Source organism: Ornithodoros turicata, chromosome 5 (genome assembly GCF_037126465.1).
Source record: "Ornithodoros turicata isolate Travis chromosome 5, ASM3712646v1, whole genome shotgun sequence".
NCBI classification, from domain to species: Eukaryota; Metazoa; Arthropoda; class Arachnida; order Ixodida; family Argasidae; genus Ornithodoros; species Ornithodoros turicata.
The window spans coordinates 19,602,532-19,626,728 of record NC_088205.1 but is presented as its reverse complement, the minus strand read 5'-3'; the positions used below and the strand labels follow the sequence as shown (position 1 = coordinate 19,626,728).

The 24,197-nt window shown below is 46.0% G+C and overlaps 1 protein-coding gene and 1 long non-coding RNA gene across 2 annotated transcripts in view; one reads left to right on the top strand and one right to left on the bottom strand.

Annotated features, from left to right (window-relative positions):
• Positions 1–24,197, top strand: part of LOC135394170 (Krueppel homolog 1-like) — a 64,806-nt gene that overhangs the window by 12,674 nt on the left and 27,935 nt on the right. The window contains exon 3 of the mRNA XM_064624751.1: positions 9,003–9,045. The gene's annotated coding sequence lies outside the window, so the exon portion shown is untranslated. The remainder of the gene's footprint in view (positions 1–9,002; positions 9,046–24,197) is intronic.
• Positions 9,118–24,197, bottom strand: part of LOC135394171 (uncharacterized) — a 62,391-nt gene continuing 47,311 nt past the window's right edge. Inside the window, exons 3-4 of the long non-coding RNA XR_010422776.1 lie at positions 20,944–21,014; positions 9,118–9,151 (exon numbers count right to left, since the gene is read on the bottom strand). This is a non-coding gene — a long non-coding RNA (uncharacterized LOC135394171). The remainder of the gene's footprint in view (positions 9,152–20,943; positions 21,015–24,197) is intronic.

Genomic DNA, 24,197 nt, shown 5'->3' with positions numbered 1-24,197 from the left:
CACCACATAGCACGCTCCTAGCGAACCATCATCCCGGATGATATCGTTCCCTTCCTTGATTTGTTGAAAACGGGAGGCGTACGCCTTTTTGTGACACTTATGCAGAAATGTTGATTGTCACAAAAAGGTGTACGCCTCCCGTTTTCAACAAATCATGTGAGAGAACGATGTCACTCGGGATGATGGTTGGCTTGGGGCGTGCTATGTGGTGAAGTTCATTTTTAAGAGTGTACCATCCACCACCACATTTCTGTCCCAGCTTTTCTTCTCTCCTTACGATGACACAAGATTCCTTACATGACTTCCGGTCCATCCTGTCGTTGTATCTCCTCGCCAACTCTGACTTCCGGAAGCACAGCTGTCAACGCCGTCAAGTTTTACTGTTAACAAAAGGGGCTGGAAAGGGTTGTTTTCGGAATGATAATACAACTCAAATTAGCAATAACGGCTGCCCCGGCAACAAAAGGAAAAACATGGCCACTTTTGGTCAGGAGAGCCACGTGTCTTGTTGTTGGAACCCCTTCCGCTCGAGTCGGGTTATTATTTCGACACCCCTTTGATCCCCCGTCCCTTTTCACTGCTCTCTTTGCACGTTCTCCGCTTAATGGGAACTTCCAATACACGCGGTTTCGTTTAAAGGAACTGTATATAGTTGCGACGAGGAATTGGTGGAGGCACATATGGCGTCGAAGTTTATGGCATTTTGAATTCCCTATAGACATTCCTGCAATGCCGTATTGTGTAGAATGTGCCATTTGAAATTGCGCTTTATGTAGAATACGCCATTTAGAAGTGCACTGTTAAAACAGGTGGTGGTAGGACGAGAACCGGCGTATTCAGCATGGTATGTTGCCGATGGCACTGTTAAAACAGAACTTCACCGCATAGCACGCAGCTAGCCAACCATAATATCGAATGACATCGTTTTCTCCACTGATTTGTTGAAAACGAGAGGCGTACGTCTTTCTGTGAAACTTATAGAGCATGTTAATTGTCACAAAAGGGCGTATGCAGAGCGGTTTCCGCGTATGGAGATAAAGGTATAATTCTGTACAATGGTTGGCCTTCAGCGTGCGATGTGGTGAGGTTCTGTTTCAAGAGTGTGAGTTTCAGAAACTATAACTTCTGCATGACCTATGAGGCCTACACCAAAAGGTGTGTCCAGAGGGCGAGACACCCGAAAGGTGTACAGGAGAAGAGAATCGCATTTGTGGACTTACATAGTGTTGACCTTGTGGTTAAACCACTGTAGAACGTGTCATGCAATAATGGCACTGAGCTCATCAAGCATTCACGGAACTTGCACACACAAGAAGAAACAGGTGGAAGACAGATGACAATACAAGACAGATCATTACGGAAGTTTTGTCTATGCGTTCGCTATAGAAATCCATCCGATGGCGCAGAAGTTATGGAGCAAATGTCAGCACTGAAATTTACCGTCATTTTATTAGACTTCACTTTCTTCTTACGTTCGTGATAAAAAGCAGATCACCTACATTGTCAACACGCTTATAAGCTCCGCTGATCATTACCTGGAACGACAAATACACGACGATCCGTGATCCGTGTGGTGTGATATTAAGTGGAGCCAGCCTCTATTAAGTGACATGTTTCCAATAAGTGTGGAGAGCTTCCTTGTGTTAGTGAAGGTGGCTACACGACACAGACGATTTGGTGCGGAAATGAATGACCGGAAGTGCGTGAGAATAACAGCGGTGCAAAACGGTCGTTGCATCTTTTCGCAACTGTAAGGAGGGGGGAAATGGCTTCTCAGGGTTGCCAACTGTTGCCTCGATTGTACCACAATGTTTAGGCGCATAGGGCCAGTCAATTGGAAGCGCAGAGCATTATATGAGCTATACTGAACAAGTCATTAAATAACTCCTTTCGTTCCATCAGAACGCCGGGTGGACATAAATAGTCGCAATTTCACCCCTATAGCAGGGGCGTGCCGGGTAGATAGGGTACATCCGACATGGGCGTTATGGTTCTGGCAAAAAGCAAAAAATAAATAAATAAATAAATAAAAGCGGGGTTAACTTGGAAAATTTCGGAGTTTCAATTCAGATAATTCAATTTCTCACGACTTGAAATTGATAGATATGCTCGGAAGACGGAAGACGTAACCGAAGACGTAAATAGGCGGTTCTCGGGAGGCGTCCTCCGAGATAACGTTGAACCCGTAATTATCAGACAATTAGATTTTTTCATAAGGTTTTTTTTAACACGTTAGGTGAAGTCCCCTGTATATCTGATGATGGTGCGAGGGCTACATCGAAGTATTTCTTTTTTTTTTTTTTTATCTTTCCGTTGTTTCTGTCCAAATGACGCGTGCCGTCGACGTTCGATGATTAATTACGAAGAGAGAGAGAGAGACGTTAATCCGGGCATAATTAATAACCTTGAAGGATAACGTATCAATTAGGCGTATTCAAAGCTGACATTTAATGAGAAGCTAATACATTTCTGCCAATTAGAATGACACGCGAGCGAGAGTTTAGACGCACTAATGAGACGAGGGCACAAAAAAGCAGCAAGTTTCCTCCGCGGATATTCCAATTTTCCCAATGTCTACGCGAATAATTGCGTATTTCAGTGGAATTCCGAACCAGACTTGTGCCCGTTACCCGAAAAATGTAATTGATTACCATTACTTCTACGGCAAAAGTAATTGATTACCGTTACTTCTACGGAAAAAGTAATTGATTACCGTTACCAATTACTCGACTCCAAATGTCATTGAGTAACGAGTAGAAAAGTAACGCGTTACTCCAGTCGTTACTCTGCATTCACGCAAATTGTAACCGTCTTTGTGTGCCTCAGAAAAAAGAAAAAAGGTTCAACAGCCGAACAGCTGAAATAACAACAAAAACAAAAACGCCTAGGACAAAGAGATCTGTACCTCTACCATATTTATCGCCCGGGAAGACGTTGACGCGATTGTGGAGGAGCATTGCGTGGGACTTCCCCATGACTCACTGAACCTCCAAACCTTCAGGTACCATCACAGTGGTGTAGGAAGAGATTAGGAAGGGATACCCTGAAATTCCAGAACGTTATTACAATGACCTCCGCTTGCTATAGTATAGAACAGCCCAACAAAGGCTGACGGCACCAGGTGCTTGACTTGGGACAGACCATATGAAAGATAAGCTAATCTCTGCCGGAAAAGTAATCAATTACTGAGTAATCGATTACTCAGAAAAGTAATTGATTACTCGAAAAATTACTCAGAAAAGTAATTGATTACAAGTAACGCGTTAGGCACAAGTCTGTTCCGAACATCGTCTCTTTCAAACTGAATGTTCCCAAGCTGCATCCGTAAGCCACAATAGACTGTACAAAACAAGATGGTTCAGGAGCATATCGTCCCAACAAGCACACACCAAGGTTTTAACAAAGACGCACCGCTCGCATATGCACAAGTGAAGCCATCATGAACGTTGTTGCCAGCCCTGTACCCTGCACTCACGAAACAGAGCTTCACCACATAGCACGCTCCTATAGCAAACCATCGTCCCGATTGACAAAGTTCTCTGCTTCGGTTTGATGAAAACAACGGTGGGGGGGGGGGGGGGTACGCCATTTTTATGACAATTATGAGCCGCATAATGCCACAAAAATGGCGTACGCTCCCCGTTTTCACCAGATCAGGGGAAAAAACGATGTCACTAGGGATTATGGGTGGCTAGGAGCGTGCTATGTGGTGAAGTTCATGTTTAAGAGTGTGTTCGTTCATTGTACTTAATCAATTTGATAACATTAAATAGCCAACTTTTAAAATACTGGTTGGCCGTGGTGTAATTTCGAAAGTTCTATAGACTTGGGCAGTTGAAATATGGCAGTCATCGAAAAACCCAGACAGCGGCGGCGGTATATGAACCACGCACGCATTTCTCGATTACCGGTCGAGCGTCATGACCAATTCGACCACGCTGGCATCCGCTTTCCGATGACTTCCCTGGAAGCCTCAATCGACTGATGGGACACTCACCCACTCTCTCCTATAGTTATCCTCCTTTCACACGCACAACCATATGCTTTAAAAACAACTTCACCACATAACACGCTCTTAGCCAATCACCGTCTCGAATGACATCGTTCTGCCCCTTGATTGGTTAAAAACGGGAGGCGCACGCCTTTTTTTAGAACACTTATGCAGTTCCAAAAAAAGGCGTACGCTTTCCCCAAATCGGGAGTGATATCAATCTGTGCAATGGTTGGCCTTCACCGTACTATGTGGTGAAGTTCTGTTTTTAGAGTGTGCATCCTACACAACTACGAGGCGCGCAAACTTAGAAATGAACTTCACCACACGGCACGCTCCTAACCGATCAGTATCTCGAATGATCTCGTTATATGCCCTGATTTCTTGAAAACGGGAGGCGTACGGCTTTTTGGTGACAATTATGAACAGCATAAGTGTCACCAAAAAGGCGTACGCCTCCCGTTTTCAACAAATCAGTGCAGATAGCGGTATCATTCGTAAAACATCCATTTGGGCTTGTTGGTACATTACTTGACAATAAAAGCGCTAAAAGAGACAAATACAAACTACTCTATGTTGTGTCGTCTGTGTTTGTCTCTTTTAGCGCTTTTATCGTCCAAGATATCCTTCGAGATGCTGGTTGGCTAGGGGCATGCTATGTGGTGAAGTTCATTCGAAGGTTTGGCATACCCTGCGAGCTATCGAAAGCCTTCCCGAGCCTGTCGACCCGCTTGTCACGTTATTGGTAGCGTCTAACAGGGAGCGCAAGGACATAGCCGAAGACTATGCCAGTGATCTAGCTCGCGTCGCAAGTTGCAGTGCCCAACGCCTTCCTCCTAGTCACACTGCATAGCAAACGGTTCCCCAGCGGACGACGACCTCACAATGTTCGAGCTGAAGTCCGCCATCCAAGGCTTAAAGCGGCGCAGTGCAGCTGGCCTGGACGGGATCCCTAACCAGGCCCTCAAGAACCTAGGTGATGACCAGCTTGACGCTCTGTTCCAACTATATAACAACGTCTGGACCTCTGGATGCATCCCATCTGATTGGGAACATGCTCGAGTAATACCCGTCCTAAAGCCGGGGAGGCCCACCGAGCCAACTGTCCTCTTACAGTCCCATTGCTCTAACATCGTGCGTTGGCAAATTACTGGAGCGTATAATTCACAACAGGCTGGCTTGGGTCCTGGAGCGAGGCAATTGCTTCCCAGATCACATTACAGCATTTCGGAAGGGCTGGAGCGCGTCTGACGCAAACGCTGAAGAGCCTACTAGCCTGAAGCAAGCGAGAGAGTTCAATGAGTTTGCTCTCGCTTTCTTCATTGATGTGAAGAAGGCATACGACTCGGTAACGCACTCGGCATGTTTCGCTGCGCTCGAAGCAGCTCGAGTCACTGGCCGCCTGCTGGGATACCTATGTGACTTTCTATCCAACAGAACGTTTGACGTCTTCGTTCGCGGGTGTATGAGCTCTGTGAAGAAGTTTGAGCGAGGAGTCCCACAAGGCAGTGTTCTATCACCTATACTATTCAACCTAATCATGGCCGGGGTTCACCGAGGAATCCGCCCTACACCGTACGCCCTTCATCTCACCATCTACGCGGACGACATCTGCCTCCGCATCGTGGGAACGGACAAGGAGAAAGTTCGTGACACAGCTGATATTGCCTTGAACGTGCTCAATGCAGCGCTGCTTGCGAGAGGGCTGGAAGAGTCGCCAGAGAAGTAAGTCAAAATGCATGGTCTGCGTTCCCCGTGGAAAGTACGTGGGCAAAGACTTCCCAAGCCTCAGCATTAACAACACTCCCATCCCAACATGCGCGTCATGTAATTATCTTGGTGTCACCATCGATAGCACACTACGCTGGTCTAAGCAAGTGAACGAGACTATCTGCAAGGGAAAGAAAACGCTCAACATGCTTCGCAGAATCAGCGGTGAATCATGGGGGTGCAATGCGCGGTCATTGCTCACCCTTCACAAAGCCCTGATCTTGTTACGCATTCTCTACGTGGCGCCATACGTAGACCTCTCGGTTACACAATGGCAGGCCCTTGAGCGCCTTCATCGCGCCGGAATAAGAACTGCGCTTGGTATCCCAACCTTCTCTAGCGTCACCCGAACGTACCTGGAAGCTAAGGAAAAGCCTGTTAGTGTGCACTCTGAGCTCCAAGGACTCCAGTTTCTGGATAATGCATCAACATCTATCAACAAGCATTCCCTCTTCACCGACCTCGAACAAAGGACACACACATTCCTAGGACGCCTGGCTAGAGCCACCAGCTCTCAACCAACTGGCCAACTCTAGCCAACTCTCTAGGGGGGCTCTTCCTCGGCTCCCAGCTAGTCCACCTACGCCGCCGTGGCGGGAGTTCGTGCCCGCAACAACGCTTCGCATCCCGGGTCTACGGAAGAAGAGCGAGTCCAGCCCCCTGGTGGCCAGGATGGCGGCTGAGAACCTGATAAGCGACGTCTATCACACACATACTCTGGTGTTCACGGATGACTCCATTGACCACCGCTCCGAGAGCGCTACCAGCGCGTACTACCTGCGCGTCACTACCTGCGCGTACTACCAGCGCGTCAATGAACATGGCCTGGTAAGGGAAATCAGTTCGTTACCCAATCTCATCTACGACGGCCGAACTCCTGGCCTTGTTACACGCAGCTGCTGCGGTTCAAGCCACCGGAATAACTAAGGCCGTTTTGCTTACGGACTCCAGAAGTGCCCTTAACAACGTGATGAACCCCATGTGTGATAGCATCTTAGCCCGATGTATAAGGAGGTCGTGTGCCCAGCATAGGCTAACCGGAGGTGAGCTTACGCTCCAAATGATCCCGTCTCATGTCGGCATCAGAGGCAACGAACGAGCGGACCAGCTAGCTTCCTCAGCACACCACAGCTGCAGCCCATCCTTACCAATTCCGGCCGACACCGACAGGCACATGGTCGTCAAACAGCTAGTTGAGGTGCGTCATCCTGGCATATAGGACATCATGCAGAATCACCGACCCTCTCTTCCCACGAAAGATCTTCCCCGTGGTATGCAGACAATGCTCCATCGATTACGCACGGGATCTGCGTTCACAAACTCGCAACTGTTCAAGATCGGCTCCAGGGAGGACTCCAGTTGCGGACACTGTAATCATCCGGAGACTATCGCGCATATCCTGACAGAATGCTGTGCATACCATACTATGCGGCAAACTCATCTTCCCCACGCCAGGCCTGGCATACTGACGGACATCCTCTTCCCCGAAGGTTCTTGTGCGGAACGACTTTCAAAAACTCGCGGCCTCGTGCGCCTTCTTCAAGAAACGGGCCTAGCGGAAAGACCACTCTATAGTGCACCTCTCACCTACACTGTTAAAACAGAACTTCACCTCATAGCACGCTGCTAGCCAACCATCGTTCCGAATAATATTCTGTGTACTGATTTGTTCAAAACAGAGGGGAGGCGCCTATCTGGGACAAGGACAATCTGTCCCAGATAGGCGCCTCCTCCCATTTTCAACAAATCAATACACAGAATGATATCATTCGGAATGATGATTGGCTATGAGCGTGCTATGTGGTGAAGCTCTGTTTTAACAGTGTACAGTGTGCCTCTGTCCCATCAGTATCGGTCATCCTGCCTATGCATCACTTTGAAGTCCTCAACTCCCCTCTCCCACTTTCCTTTTTTTTTTTTTTGGCTATAGTCGTGACGATGCCCACTTGAGTGCGGCCAACAACGGCAAGCTACCTCGACCCCCCCCCCCCCCCCCTCATTCTTAAGAGTGCGGGATCTGGTGAACATGATGGAAAGTAATTGTTCTGAGGCTGGAACGTATAAAAGGACCCCAAGGTGTCTGGGAACATGAACAGTTGAAATATGGTAGTCTAAAAGCCAGAGAGCGGTGGGATTTGAACCACACATCTCTCGATTACCCGGTCAAGCGCCTTGACCAATTCGACCACACTGTGTCGGACGTATGGACCACGACCTTCTATATTATAACGACCATGTCATAGGCACCCCTTCGCAGCGCCGCATTTGGAAGGTGGTGGCGCTACTCATCGGCAGGTTATTGTTTCCTCAATTTCTGCAATACTTTGTACTTCAGCTTACCTTAGTATTTTTGTACAAGCGGTAAATGTCCCACGGGAGATGCTTCTTTCTAAAGTTGATTATCATCATCATTTTACGCGTTTTAATAGGAGCTGTTGCTGTCGTCTGCTACGGTATAGTCGTATACCCGTCCGCTTGCGCGCGTAAAATTCAAATTTCCTTTGTCGAATCATGATATAGATCTCGCGGGCCGATGAGTAGCGCCTCTGGCGAATCGTGCGGACGGGTTCCTCATATAGGGTTGCCGATTATGACATGGTCGTTATATAGTATAGGTCGTGGTATGGACGTGTGTGTGAAAGGAGGATAACTGTAGGAGAGAGTATGTGAGTGAACGTGTGTTTCGTCAATCAACTGAGGCTCCCAGGCCAGACATCGAAAAGCGAATGCCAGCGTGGTCGTATTGGTCAAGGCGTTCAACCGGTAATCGCTGTTAAACACTTTTAAACCGGTAAAGACCCCGCCGCTGTCTGGCTTTTTCGATGATTGTCGTATTTCAACTGTTCATGTCCCCAGTAACCTCTAGGCTTGAGTTCTGTTTGCCCCTTTGTATGTTCCAGCTCCCCCCCCCCCCCAAAAAAAAAAATTACTTTCCATCATCTTCTATATAGACTGCTTCGAAAAACACTCCACTCAGGTGTTTCCAGCGAGGTACGCTTTGTGCGACTTTCTTTTTGTTTTCTTCTTTCTCTTTCTTCGTAAAGGAATGCCCGCGACATACGACAGACAAATGTCACGAGACAACACGCCCAGCAATCGCAGCGCGCGGGTACGTTGTCACGTGGTATCAAAAAAAGTGCAAACTTGAAACTTCATTGGATCTGCATTATAATCATGTTTCTCACGTAAAAAGCTGTGTGCGCTTCCCACTTTTAATTGTGCTTCTTCATTCCATTTCCAGAATGCCGAGGACCCGGATGTAACGGGACCCTCACACCGCAAGAGTGAGTATAGCCGCTTTCTTCTTATGTTGTCTAGGCTTCGGAAGGAGTTGATCGCTTTACTGGATTCAATCGCTGCCTCTGGATTCAATTTGTCCATCCGAAGGTTCTTTAAAGGAGCAATGAAATTTATTTATTTATAACATTTAACGTTGCTGAAAACCCATTCATCAAGTAATCTATCAGGGGACATTATGAAAAATATTTTCGTAGAACAGTATTTCGTCACTGCAGAACGAAAAGTAGCCATATGAGCCTTTGGCCTTGGATCTTTTGGCGTGATTGAGCATGATGGTAGCGAGAAAATCCGGGAGATGGCTCCATCCTCACTTGTTCACTCAGTCTCTGAAAGAGGCGTTCCTACACTCTTAAAAATGAACTTCACCGCATAGCACGCTCCTAGCCAACCATCATCTCGAATGATATCGTTACCGGCCCTGATTTGTTGAAAACGGGAGGCGTACGCCTTTTGTGACACTTATGCTGTTTATATTTGTCACAAAAAAGGCGTACGCCTACCGTTTTCAACAATTCAGGGCAGATGCGGCGAAGTTCATTTCTAAGAGTGTAGAACACGCATGCGTGCTCATTCGTCATAAGCGGGAGCAAAAAGAGCACAGAGCAGTTAGATAGCCCTACACTCTTAGAAATGAACTTCACCGCATAGCATGCTCCTAGCCAACCATCATCTCGAATGATATCGTTATCTGCCTTGATTTGCTGAAAACGGTAGGCGTACGCCTTTTTTGTGACAATTATGAACAGCATAAGTGTCACAAAAAAGGCGTACGCCTCCCGTTTCCAACAAATCAGGGCGGTTAACGATATCATTCGAGATGATGGTTGGCTAGGAACGTGCTATGCGGTGAAGTTCATTTTTAAGGGTGTACACTCCAAAAACAGAACTTCACCGCATAGCACGCTGTGCGCCAACCATTGCCTGGAATGATATGGGTTTCGCTTCTGATTCGAAGAGAGAGGGTGGGCGTACGCCTGTTTGTGTCAGTTTGGATAGCCTATATGTTTGAGACAAAAGGGCGTACGCCCTTCTCTCTTTTCGAATCAGAAGCGATAACTGGCGCACAGAGTGCTATGCGGTGAAGTTTTGTTGTTTAGAGTGTTGGGTTATCGCTTCTGATTCGAAGAGAGAGGGGGGCGTACGCCTTTTTGCGTACAACATTTACAGAGAAAGGTGTACGCCTCCTCTCTCTTCGAATTAGTAGCCACAACCCTATCATTCTTGGCTACGGTCGGCGCACAACGTGCTATGCGGTGAAGATGCTGTTTTTAGGGTGTACTATAAATGTACAACACTATAAATCGCTGGTGAACATGCATAGACGCACACGATCAAGTCTGGTTACTCCAACACGTACAGTCTCAGAAAATATACATAAACACGCATATTTTCGTGCTTGCGGCTATATGCGCGATATCAACAGAACTTTTTTTTATTCCGTGTTAGCGCCGCGAAGCAACTGTGGCTATGAACGGTGTGGATATGGACAGAAGGAGAGAGGACAACAGGAAGGAGTGGGGGACAGGGGTTAGTATGCGTCCTGGGCCGACTTCCGGGGGAACTGTGCCGAAATTCGTCTGGAACGTTTTCGGAAAACGCACGGAAAGCCTCCGACAGCACAGCCGGTGGTAGGATTCGAACCCACCACCTCCCAACCTTTTAGCACGACCTTGGCAACACGCGGGACCCCTTAGTCCGCTCGGTCATACCGCTGGTAACAGAACTTTCCGTTCCTTTTTTTTTTTTTTTTTTTTTACTTTAGACCGTTCACGCTGGAACACATAAGATCGGATTTCGCCGCAAATTATAGATTTAAAATATCAGCGACCCTCACTCTACACTCTAAAAATGGAACTTCACCGCATAGCACGCTGTGCGCCAACCATTGCTGCGAACTATATGGTTATCGCTTTTGATTCGAGGAGAGGGGGAGGCGTACGCCCTTTTGTGACAATTACCATATACCCATATTGACACAAAAAGCCGTACGCCCCCGTTTCCTCGAATCAGAAGCGATATAACCATATCATTCGTGGCAATGGTTGGCGCACAGCGTGCTATGCGGTGAAGCTCTGTTTTTAGAGTGAACAAACAGAACTTGCCAACCATTGCCACGAATGATAGGGTTATCGCTTCTGATTTGAAGAGAGAGGGGTGTGTATAATGCTTTTTGTGTTAATTTGGATATATCGCCCATTCTCTCGCGCTCTTCGAGTCAGAAGCGATAACCCTACATTCGTGGCAATGGTTGGCGCGCGGCGTGCTGTGCGTAGAAGTTCGGTTTGAGTGCATTTCTGCCCACCAGAAAATTGTGTGTTTAAGCCTGAAGAATAACACCCGGTTATTGTTGAAGCAAGAACAACTGTAAACATAGACTGCCACAAAAAGGCGTACGCCTTCAATTTTCAACAAATCAGGAAAGAGAACCATTCTGAATGACTATTTGTCCTTAGCGGGTTATTCGGTCTATGTTCTGTTGTTAGAGTGTAAGGTTACATTATGTGGTAGCAGAAAGACGCACGACCATAACGCACGCACCATAATTGTTCTAGCACATTACGAACCGAAGATCAAAGAGGACCTCTCAATAAAACTGGGACCTCAAAAAATAAAAAATAAAATGATATGGCGGCACAACCCTGCTTGCATATAAGAGAGGAGAGAAAAAGGGGAAGTCACGTGACCATTTCTGGAGCCCCCAGCTCATTACGGAAAAACAAATCTTAATTAAGAGCGAGTCGGACAGCGCTAATGAATGCCTAATGCAAGAAGAGCGACATTTGCAATTCTCTTCCTAACGAAGGAGCTCCTCTTCCTTTTAGCCCTGCGGGATGGAAGTTCAAAGAACCTTAATTACACGCCTTCGCTTCATCTGCATACGACAAAGAAGCCTCCTAGTGCCCAAAGGAACCGACATTTGCATACCAAAGTGTCTTCTTTCCCGGTAATGATGGCTAACTTTGTATTAAGGCCCGATTAGGCCTTCTCCTCTATTAGGGATCAAAAGGAGGTCCAATTTAATGACCCTCACTGGCCCCCCTATATAGCGGGCCTCACCCCTGAGAGCGTCATACAGGGGTGTCTGTCAAGGAATCGTTCGAGACTTTCGCGCTGAGCCGTTTATTAAACTTTAATTAATGCCTTTTGAAAGACTTTTCTGTCATTAGTATGCAGAGCCCGCGCTATTGATATGGGGCGTCAGTAAAAGGCATCCGTGTTACATGTGCCGTACATTAACGTGCTGGACTGCGCTTTCATTAGTGATCGCATATGCAGAGCGTGTATATCGAAAATATGTGGAATGGAGAGACTTGTGTGCTGGATGAATGCCTGGTGCATGGGCAAGACCTGATTCCATGGACAGCACCAAAGTGCATCACGTTCTGCGGTAAATGTTCGTTAGCAAGTTGGACATGTCGGATGTTATGTGGAATCATCGGGATTATTCCTGACTTTGCGCCGGGAGAAACCTATAGCCATGAGCGACGGGGGATTAACCTATTATCCTGGATCACTTCTGTTGTTCCGGAGAAGTAACAATTCGTCTCATGATTCAGTGACAATGTTGCTATACAGATCGAGAGTGCCGCGCACCTCATCGCACAGTTGCCGCAACACGCCTTCTCGCCTCTTAAAACTCCCCATCTGGCCCTGCACCCCAACAACCATCACGCAGGACCAGCCACTCCTTGACGTCAACTACTCTAACCACCATGCCCACCCTCTCGATAAAAGAACGGGGGGAAAAGGGAATCCCTACGTATTGCGTGGGCGAAATGATCTCAGAGACTCCCCTGCGCACGCAACCGGATGTAAGCACATCCGTTCCTGCGTTATGAACAAAGAAGGTGCCCGTATCCAGGTCAGCGGGACGTCTACCGGTCAGCCGGTGGTCGGCGTGACGAAAGAGGACAGTTGGGGAGTGCTCGGTGCCATTGGGTTATGGCTGCCGGTTGAATTGGCCTCGGGAAACTCAAGAAGGGGATATGTGCAGGGTATCGGGGTCGACGGTAACCCGAGAAGACTACTCATGTTTGTTGACCTAATAATTTTCGCGCGTGGACAGCTGGTGACCGCGTACATGACTGTTACGATGGGTTTGGACAATGGGTTGGCCAACAGTGGCGGTTGCGGCGTGGTTTGGAGCTGTAGGAATATATAGGGGACGTCTTCAGGGAGATCGGCCTACATGCGAGAAAAGGCCCTCGAGCCTTATACAGTAACGCAGTATATACGCTCATGACGACAATGATGACGTCGCGGGACAACGTGATTTCTCTGTTTGTGGATTATCTCGGCCAAACTTGAGGTTATTTAACGTGCACCGAAATTTCAGTCTCAAAATCTTACGTCTTCAGCATACCTCAATCTCCGTTCTCGCAAATTCTTCTTTCTCTCTGTTTCTTTCATTAGTGATTAATTAACTGTTAATTAACTTCTACTTGTGCAAAGTATGACGTCGTCGGGTGCTTGCCCAACCCCCCCAAAGCGTCTTGCAACTGTTTTTTTATTCCGTGTCAGCGCCGCGAAGCAGCTATGGCCACGAGCTTGTACAGACGTTGACAGACGGAGAGAGGACAGCAGGGAGGAGTGGGGGACACGGGAGTCAGTATGCGTCCTAGGCCGACTTCAGGGCACAGCCGATGTCGGGATTCGAACTAGCGTCATCTCGCAGTCTCGGCGTGGTAGGCGATCATTCTAACTAGATGCAGCGAACCTTGTCGAGGTTCGAATTCGCAAAGTTTCGCTAAATTCAAACTTTTCTTCTGAAAATTCAAAAAAGTTCAGGGAAGTTCGACTTCAACTGCGCATGCGCGCCGATATCCTTACCGGAGGCATATGTTTTTCGACCCGAAAAGCTGCCAAGTATACTTGTGGTATGTTTAGTTTATGATGCTCTATATTTTTCTGTGCGCTATATATTTATTACATTGGCAAGGTGAATTGGAAACCAGAAAAGGAAACAGTATATGCGTGCCACTTGATGGCGCGACTGAGACGCCGCCGGGCAACAACCGTGTTCCGGTTTCAAACTATTCCGAAGCAGACGCAGACAGACGACATAAGGGGTATATACACTCATAAAAATGCGTTTCATCGCATAGCACGCTCCTAGCCAACCATCATCTCGAATGATATTGTTATCTGCCCTGATTTGTTGAAAACGGGAGGCGTACGCCTTTTTTGTGACACTTATATGCTGGTCATAATTGTCACAAAAAAGGCGTACGCCCCCCGTTTTCAGAGAATCAGGTCAGATAACGAAATCAGTCGAAATAATGGTTGGCTAGGAGCGTGCTATGCGGTGAAGTTCATTTTTAAGAGTGTAGGTTTGGTAGATTCGGGTGCATTATTACAATCTCGTTTGCACTTCCCGTGGTAGTGGTTAAAAGAACTGCTGTTGTCTATAAACTTTCCGTAGGTTGCTGGTGAGCGCCTGTGTGGTATCGCTCTTTCTCAGTCCCTCTCAGTGCTGCACTCGCTTCATCGTGAACCTGTACTCAATATCGAAACCAACGTTTTATCATGTTTGACAAACATACATCTCAATTTTAACTATATAATATATCAGTCTCAGCATTTTCAACTTTTCACGACAAAGGACAAGTCTGCGAACCTTTGCGAACCTCGGCGAGTCTGGCTCGAAATTCGGAAGTTCGTCGAACCTCGCGAACCAGCGTGTTTCGACTGCGAACTTAAGGTTCGCGTAAAGTTCGCTACATCACTAATCCTAACTACGCGAGCTGCTGCATCCGGCAACATCTCGATCCTTGAAGGTCCATTTCTGTCCTCTCACCATATTTGTTGGAAATCTTCCGAAGTGAAGCCCAAAGCGGCGCAGTTGCTAGGAAACAGACAGGAAATTTCCTGTGACGTCATCTAATCTCGCAGAATCCGAAACTGCGAGGCTTTGCCGGTTCTTTCAAAAATTCGTGGAAGCGCGGAATGTTCACCGACGCAGTCTGCATCGTTAAAGCAAGGTTCATTTAGAATACGAAATGACACTTTAACGTCCCTCGCGAACAACGTGCCTATAAGAAGCTTTGAGCATCACGTAGACGGGTTTGTGAAAGCCACAAAAGTTCGACGCTCTGAGAGACACTCAAAATGCTTGCACTCACCACAGTGCAGTTCGAGAGATGTCATGTGCAGTTTCTCCAACATCGCAATCCAAAACGTCCGTTTTTCTCTATATCATCTCTGTCATCAAGTTTCTCTATCCTTACACAACTATGTTCTTAGACAACATCTAACTTCCTCCTTGCTGCTGTCCTCCTGTCCTCTCTCCGTCTGTCCACATCTGTACGCCGCTCATAGTCACAGTTGCTTTGCGGTGCTAACACGCAATCAAAAAACAAAACAAAAACACCTAACTTCATATCCGACCAGTCAAAGACTGTGCGGACACTGCATTCCGCACAAAGGAATGTCCACACGATGCCCTGAAGCAGTCTGCCTAACGGAGGCACATTATAACGGTCGGTACATAACGCCATCTCGCTTCCAAACAAGAAAACACCGAAACTGAGGGGGAAACCTCTTAAACGCATTCAACCTTTATAATGCAACTGTCACGGGAGATAATTAGCTGGGTACTGAAACAAAAGGCGCCAATAACGACGTGTTTACGTTTTATTAATAAGAACAAAATGGAAGCAGTGGTGGCTTTGACACCTTGTCGCCGCAGGGCGGAAAACTGTACAATTCGCGTATACTTTCGAGACGATATTGTTTATTCCTGTTTATTTGGAGCCTTAAACCGCTGTTGCGCATGCGTGACACGGAGAGACAATAACACGAGGGGGTGGAGCAAATATTTAATTAAACGGCTCCCGCGTTTGATCTCTGGCTTTGCAACCTGACGTCCCTAATTGAATATGCGTTCTTTTGTCGTTCAGGACTCTTAGCTTTTGGGACTGCAAAGACAAAGACGCCGCGATGTTTAATTTTCGAAATCCACACTTCCTTTTTATATGCAGCGTGTGACAGGGAAGAAGTAAAATTAAGGAAGCTGAGGGAGCGAGGGACGCGATTTGAGGTTCATTGTGAGGAACCCCGATATCACTGTAGTGGCTGTGTATATACGTATACTTAATTTGTCTTCTCGAATACTAGGACTTTTCCTTTTGGCTCTGCACTCCCAGAAAAAAGGGTGGAGCAGTTATACCTTTGAGGAGGTAATATTTGTCGCATATATGTTGTGCCTAAAAGGTTGCAAAGTTCTACCTGCTACCTCACTCTCTCCCACGAATGACAGGGTTACCACTTCTGATTCGGTGAGCGAAAGGGGCGTACGCCTTTTTGTAGCAATTTGGATATATGATAATTGCTTTTACACCCTTTTAAACCCTTTATCAGATGCTCTGTTGACCTAGGTGGTATAAGTTACCACCTTTTCACACTTTTTTTTTCTGGGAGTGTGCTGTGGGGGCGACTCAGGTCTCGTACAGCCGCGGCGATTTCGAAACTTAGCCAAAACTAGATCTTCACGAGTACTGTACACATACAACCCTCAAAGTTTCATTCAGAATAACCAAGATGTTTTCGAGGATTTTGTCGAACCATGCCGCCGACGAAACATGTCGCGTAGTAGCAGACGACGAAACCTGCGCTTCACTCTCATGCAACGTCACGCATGACGTTGACTTGTGGGTAAGCAGCCGTTGTCATAGCAGCTCCAACCTGCATCCCTATAAGCGAGAGCAAAAAAAATTTGCTCTCGAAATGGGGAGCTCAGACGTATATCTCCGCGAGCGGGGAATGTAGTCCGTGCATGAGTGTGGTGGGGTCTCGGAGAATGTGGCGCATAGTCGGGTACGGGGAAGCTAAGTCACGTGCTTTCTTTCTACGGGTATTTAATGAGCTTTTTGAACAAACACGCACTCATTCTCCATGCATGTCGTCAGCGATACTTCATTTCGGAACATGATCAGTGTGCAACGAGGAGTGTAATGGAAGCGCGTGCAATATATTTTTGGTCGGAGCTGTAATGCGACCACGCACGCCGATGATGGGCGACTTGAGATTTGTGGTTGTAGGTGGGGTTAACATAGTGGTTCTAGACCAGCGTGCGGGCCACTTTTTAGGATGTGCGTTTTTCGCCTGAGAACTGGAAGAAAATGTACGAGAGTTGGCCGCGGTCCCCAGTCACTTCTGAAGGCCGTCTGCTCACGCCAGTGCACGAGCGCGCGCAAAAGCAGACGATTTCTGCATCCTATCACGGACATTCGCGCAGGGCGACGTTGCCGTTCTTATTGTTGCCAACACACGTCGCCGCATGCTCTGCAATCTTTCGGGTAATTTCGCGCGATATTCCATTTTCAATAAAGGGTAATCGAATGGTACACTTTATGAGAAGGGCAGGGAGTTCGAGACCGTCCCTTTGGATGTAGTGAATGGGTGTACGGAGGACCGGCAGTATACGGCAGAGCAGCCACTATATAGAATTTCCCGCTAATCATGTTGTTCTTGTCAATGGCATCTGCCTCTACATCGAGTAAAATGATCAGTGGTGGCTTTACGTGGGAAGATAGATCATGTATATATGGATTAACCTTTCCCCATCTCAGCAAATCTGAGCGCTTCGCACCACATATTTAACGCCCGCGGAGGACGACGTTTCGAAGCATACTTATAATATTGCTGTTGGCGTCCTTGGCGGGGTTTGAACCTGAAACCTATAGGGATCGGGCACGATATGCCATCTGATCCATCTTGATCGGGCGCATCCCGACATCATGGGCAACCGTGTATGGCATATCATTGTCGGTGAGAGGAAACGTTGCGCTGAGACCCGGCCCTCGAATGCAAGCTTTCTGGTACAACATCTATGTCGCAATTCAAAGCAATCCTACGTTCTTTGAACATCCACCGATTTTCACGCACATTATGTTACACGACGTTTCGAGCATTTCCCGCATCTGTAAATGCAAGGTCCGTTCGTTTACAAAGACATCAATCTCGGCTCCGCGGCCATATTCCTCCCTTCAACTATACACACCTTTCCCCTTTCCTCCCTAATTATTTTCACGCGGCTCTCCCTGACTGCACCCTTTCGTCGCCCCTCCCCCCTCACACCCCTCGTCTTCTCCTGCTTCTTAATCCCTCTTTATTTTTTACCGCCCTTTCGGTTCTTTTTCTTTTTCATCGCTTCAAATATTCTCGCTTCGAGCGCGCGCCACATATTCTCAAACTTGACGATCGTGCAATTATTATTAATATCATTACTCCGTGCAGCTTCTTTTTTATTCCTCAATGCTCTTCTTTTTTTCTCTCTCACGTATTTTATAAATATATTTCCCCCGTGCAGTCTTTATTTTTCTTAGCGCGCACGCGCGTTCTTTAATCCTTCCTCTCTCAAAGAGAAGCAGCGCGCGGCACAACTTTTTTTTCTTGTTGCTCCTCATCAAAAGGCGTTTTCTTTCTCTCTTTCTGTATTCCTACCCTTAAAAACCCTCTGTTTTTTTTTTCCTTTTCTCCCAGCTTTTTTCTAATGCCGCTTTTTCTTCTTTTGCCGCTAAATTCAAATTGCAAAGACGCTTCCTTTCTCTTCCCATTAGTATATCGCGAATAATTACGGACCTTCCCCTTCTCGCCATCCTCGTTTTCCTCTCTCTATATATCTTTATATATTTTCTCGGGGCAGCCTTTGGAATGAAAAATCAAGTCCTTTCAAGAACCGTTCCCTCTTTCTTTTCTTTTTTCGCTTAACTTTTGGGAACGCGGCCACAAGAAGAAAGAAAACGCAGTGAAAACTTGCATTTTTTTTATTAACGTCTATATATATTTTTTAACGTACGTACGGCACCCTTTAAGTCTTGGATTTTTTTTTTCGCGTTTTTAGAATTTTTGTTAATTCTTATTCTCCAAACCTCGCAGATATTGTCTTTGAAAGGCCGGCTTTCTCATTAACGTTCGTCCTGTTCTTTTTTAATCATCGAGTAGATAGAATAATATAAAAAAAGATCGTTTTACTTTTTTCTTCGTTTTGAATCCGCGCAGCTCTTCCTGGAACGTATTTTTTAACCCCTTCTCAAAAGCCTTCTTGGCGCATGCGCGTCGTGTCTTCGCGGCACTAAGATGGGAAAATGAGGACAGAATGGAAGGCGAGTTGGACAATAGCCGATATATAGGTACACTCTGAAAACAGAACTTCACCACATAGCACGGTGAAGGCAAATCATTGCACAGAATACCGTTATAACTCCTGGTTTGTGGAAGACGCGGGGCGTACGCCTTTTTGTGACCATTAACATAACTGCATATGTGCACTCTAAAAACTGAACTTCACCGCATAGCACGCTCTGCGCCAACCATTGCCACAAATGATAGAAGCGATAACCCTATCATGTGGCAATGGTTAGCGCAGAGCGTGCTATGCGGTGAAGTTCAGTTTTTAGAGTGCACATATGCAGTTATGTAAATGGTCACAAAAAGGCGTTCAGTTTTTACAATGTGTCACAAGGTGGTGGTGGTGGTGATGGTGGAAGGGCGTGCCGTTGTCGGCCTCACAGAAGTGGGCAACGTCACGACTTACGCCCTGGGGAAATGTGCGTCCTGGGCCGACTTCTAAGGGACCTGTGCCGACATATATCTGAAAGCGTCTGAGGAAAACCCAGGAAAAACCCCAGACAGCAGAGCCGGCACCGGGATTCGAACCCGGGTACCTCCCAGTCTCGACGTGACAGAATGTGTCACAAAAAGACGTAGGCCTCCCGTTTTTAACCAATCGGGGGGCAGAACGACATCATTATTCCGGATGGTGGTTGGCTAAGAGCGTACTTGTGTGGTGAAGGTGAAGTAGAATTTTAAGAGTGCACGAGCACTCTATAAACTTCTTTCAGTTATATATGTGTTATTTCGATAAGGCATGGGTCGTATCAAGGACCCTTACCTCAATAAAGGAGTGTGCCATGCGGCTTAGCGTTTGAATCGGAACAAGCTGTGGTTGAAGGCAGTGTTGAGGGTATATATGCTCCACTCTTACAGAAAAAGGGTGGAGCTGTTACACCTTTTACGAGGTAATAGGTATCGCATATCTTGTGCCTACAAGGTTGCAAAGTTCCACCTGTTACCTCACTCTCAAAACAGATCTTCACCGCAGAGCGTGCACGTTGTCCGCCGACCATTGCCACGAATGATAGGGTTATCGCTTCTGATTCGGTGAGCGAGGGGTCGTACGCCTTTTGTAGCAATTTGGTTATATGATAATTTCTTTTACCACCATTTTACAGGTGGTAACTATCGAAGTTACCACCTTTTCACACCCTTTTTTCTTGGTTACTCTATAACAATAAGATACTTCTTTACTTTTTTGGTAATGAACTCGTTATACTTTTTGAGTTCCTCTTAATTGGGGAACTTGTAACTTGTTCAGGTAGCTTTGAAACTTTAGGTTCCAAATTCTTTTTGTTATTTCTGGTGCACAAACTTTTCCTGTGAGACACCAGCCACATGCATGCCTCTTCGTTTGTCTCCGTTTCCCTGTCGTTGCGCGGTGACGCGAAGTGACTTTCGGCCGCGTATTCGGAGACTCAAGTGGCGCCGCATGGCGGCCATCACAGCGGCGAGTTGTGTATTTCTAATGGAAGAGGATACTGGTGTAGTTAGATAAAATGTTCTTTACGAAATACACTCTATAAAAACAGGACTTCACCGCATCACGCTCAGCGCCAACCACAATATATACGAATGGGTAAGGTTATCGGTTCTGGTTCGAAGAGAGAGGAAGGCGCACGTCCTTTTGTGTCAACTATCATATGTCCAAATTGACATAAAAAGGCGTACGCCTCCCTCTCTCTTTGAATCAGAAGCGATAACCCTATATCATGTGGTTGGCGCGGGCGTATACTATGTGGTGAAGCTCTGTAATAGAAGATCACCTTGCCAGATGCCTGCTTTGTGCTATACGTCCAAGAAGTTTTACTGGACACCAAATTCATCAAAGGTCAACCTATAAGGAAGAACAAAGTGTTACATCATATTGAAGACGTTATTTTGTAGTTATTATAAAACTTCTCACATAACCCGCTGTGACATCAAGACATCAACTAATTATACAATGGTCAAGAGCTGTAGAGTGCATACGTTACAAGTAACTTGAAAGTATAGCTGATTACTGTTCAAAAGTAACTTCGAAACTTTTCTTGCAACTTCGTCAGAATATATATATATATATATGTATTGCACAGTAACGCAGTTACTTATAACCAGTTCCTTTTAATTGTCAGGTACTGGCTTAATCATCACTGGTTTATAGCAGAGTAGTTTCTGTTCAATGCAATGGAAATCGACGTTCCGAGGCTGGAACACAGAAGAAAGGGCAACACAACACACAAGGTTCAAGTGCCTGAGATGTGGGCATTCCAGAAGATGTGGGTTCGAGTCCTATACGGCTGGTTAACCTTTTCAATGACTTATACTTCTTTCATTAGTTTCTGTTCATTCTGACTCATTTGTTCCAAGCCAGCATACTATGCAACGTGGCTGCGCAAGCAAGTTATGTATATAGTTTCTGAGACGCCATCTTTTATTATGGGCTCGGTGTTTATTAAGGGTTTATGTTCGGTGTCGCACGTGACGCGACAAAAAAAAAAAAAAAAAAGAATCACTAAATAGATCTGTCTTTCGGAAAATTACGCAGTCAACTCTTCGAGGAACTTTTGCCGCAGACTATAGTGATTGCATCATTTTCTAGATAAGAGAAGCCATTACCTGAACTGAACACTGAAAGTTTCTGAACTGAACTGAATTAACTGAATCACCTCAATCCCATCGTCATTCATGTATAGTTGTTGTTGTTGCTGCCATGTTAAAGTATACGACGTCATGTTGAGGAAGGACTCACACAAGCTTTCTTTGTTAGTTGTTGTTAATGGACGAGCCAAGAAAGCTCTTTTTGCACAATACACATTTCAGCACAGCGCTCTGCTTCGAAACAAATATTCAGATCGAACTCGTTAGATAAGGCGGTTGAGCCGCCACTACATCACTATTAATCGCAACATTCCAATCATTTATTCACTCGATACTTTCCGCAGACCGAACAAAGAAACAACAAAAAGAGAAAGCAAGCGAGAGAGTTTATATCCCACAGACTAACCACTTTCTTAGCCAAATCTCAAAACATATCCTAACACTGTAAATCCTCCTAAAAAGAAAAAAAAAGTACCTGATCACCTTGCAGGCTTCGAAGACAACCTTAACCTGGTAAAATAAAAAATGGAAATAAGTGGTTACGTAGAAGCAAAGAAATCCGTGACCCAACTTTTAAAAAAAGGGGGAGGGGGCTCACCTCCGGGAAAAAAAATTAAATAAATAAAAATAGGGGAGGAAAGGCGGGAAAGCGACTGACCCGTAAACATCGTCATCCCCCTTTTGTGCCTTTACGTTGCAAGGGTCAGCGGAAGGCCAGTCTGCATGGTCAGACGTCTCAAGGTCGAAAAGGGGTGGGGTCTTTTTTTTTTTCTCCTTTCCAAATTTTTATTCATAATATTTATTTTGAGCCTACAACAAAGTCCAGATGGGAAGCCTCCCTGTTATGACTGGTTGTATATATACCAGGAGAGGGCAGTTTTTGCCCCGAGTCCATTCTTTGTTATGTATGCCCAAAGAAAAGTGAAGTTGGGGTGTGTATGGGACCCGTCCGAGATGCTTCGGCCGCTCCTGGGAGACGTTATATTTGCCGAGTTTTTCTTTTTTCTTTTTTTTTTTAAGTATGAAAAGTTTCTGCTCACCGTGCGACCTTGAGACGGTTTTTGGTTGCGTGGTATTGAAGAAAGGGGGGCTGTAAGGTAATGGGGAAACGCGGCTGGTCAGCCACTCTCGAACGACTTGTTTGGTTCAGCTCGGGTGAGAGTGCATGTGGGTCAGAGGATTTTTTTTTTCTTCCTGATATGTGGGTTGCGAGTTTCCACGCTTTTTTTTTTCTTTTTTGTCATGTTTTTGCTTGATGTGTCAGCGCCACTTTCGTCCAAGTCTCCGGATGTGATTTATTCTTTTTTCAAGAAGAAAAGGGACATATGGCGTATGAGGACCATCATGTCGAGATGCGCCATACTTGAAGTGTTTTTCGCCGCGTAATGTGATGAAATGTGGGCGTATAGTTGTGCTTTTTGTTTTCTTTTTGGTGCTAGATATTTCAACAAAGTTAAAGCTTCGGCAGGTTGGTGCATAATCGGAAGTGGACTAAAACCCCCAGTGAGCGCACTAAAAGCAAGACACACACAAAACAGACACACCACACGCACTGATCTTCTAGCATATGTCTTTCTTTTTTCTTTTGCCTCTGCGTCCTTGCTTTTAGTGTGTTTAGCATTGGGGGTTTTAGGCCTTTCAGAATATTTCAGCGTTCTATGCGCTGAACTGCCCGAAAAAAAAAAAAATAGAAGACGAAAAGAAAACGATTTGCTGGAACATAAGTTTACAAAACAGGTTAGAGGCAGATGTGCTGGACTTTAAGCTGATATCAATTAAGATGTCGAAGTCGTGCAGGTAATTCAGCGTTTCCATGTTATTATTACTTCTGTGGCACGGATGTCCCACAATTGAGTAAGCATAATGTATTGATCGAATATCAGCGGAAATGTATCTCGTACGCTCAAAAGGAACTTATATATGCAGTTCTTAGGGAGCGCTGAAAGAAAAAAGAACATAAAAGAGAAGCTAAACGACAAGTGGTGATTTCCAGAGTATTAGATGTGCAGCCGTCTTATGTGTACGACAACGAAACGTGTAAATGCTATGCATCGCTGTTCGCGAGACAGAAGACCAGGGGTCGTACACCCTTATACACAAACGGAACAGAATGACTGAGTGAATAAGGAGACAGTTCTCTGCATTGCTGTCCACACACTTAAAGGAGTTTGCTTTGTCGAGATACTCTCAAAACACAACTTTACCGCATACTATGCACTCTGCGCGAACAATTGCCATCAAATGATATTGTCACTTCTGATTCGGACAGAGAGGGGCGTAAGCCTTTTTGTGTCAATTATCATATATCCAAATCTGCACAAAAGTGCGTACGCCCGCCTCTCTCTTCGAATTCGAATCTATATTTGAAGCTGATATATATCAAATATGTTCGTGGCAATGGTCGGCGCAGAGTGCTGTTTTTAGAGTGATAACTTCATTT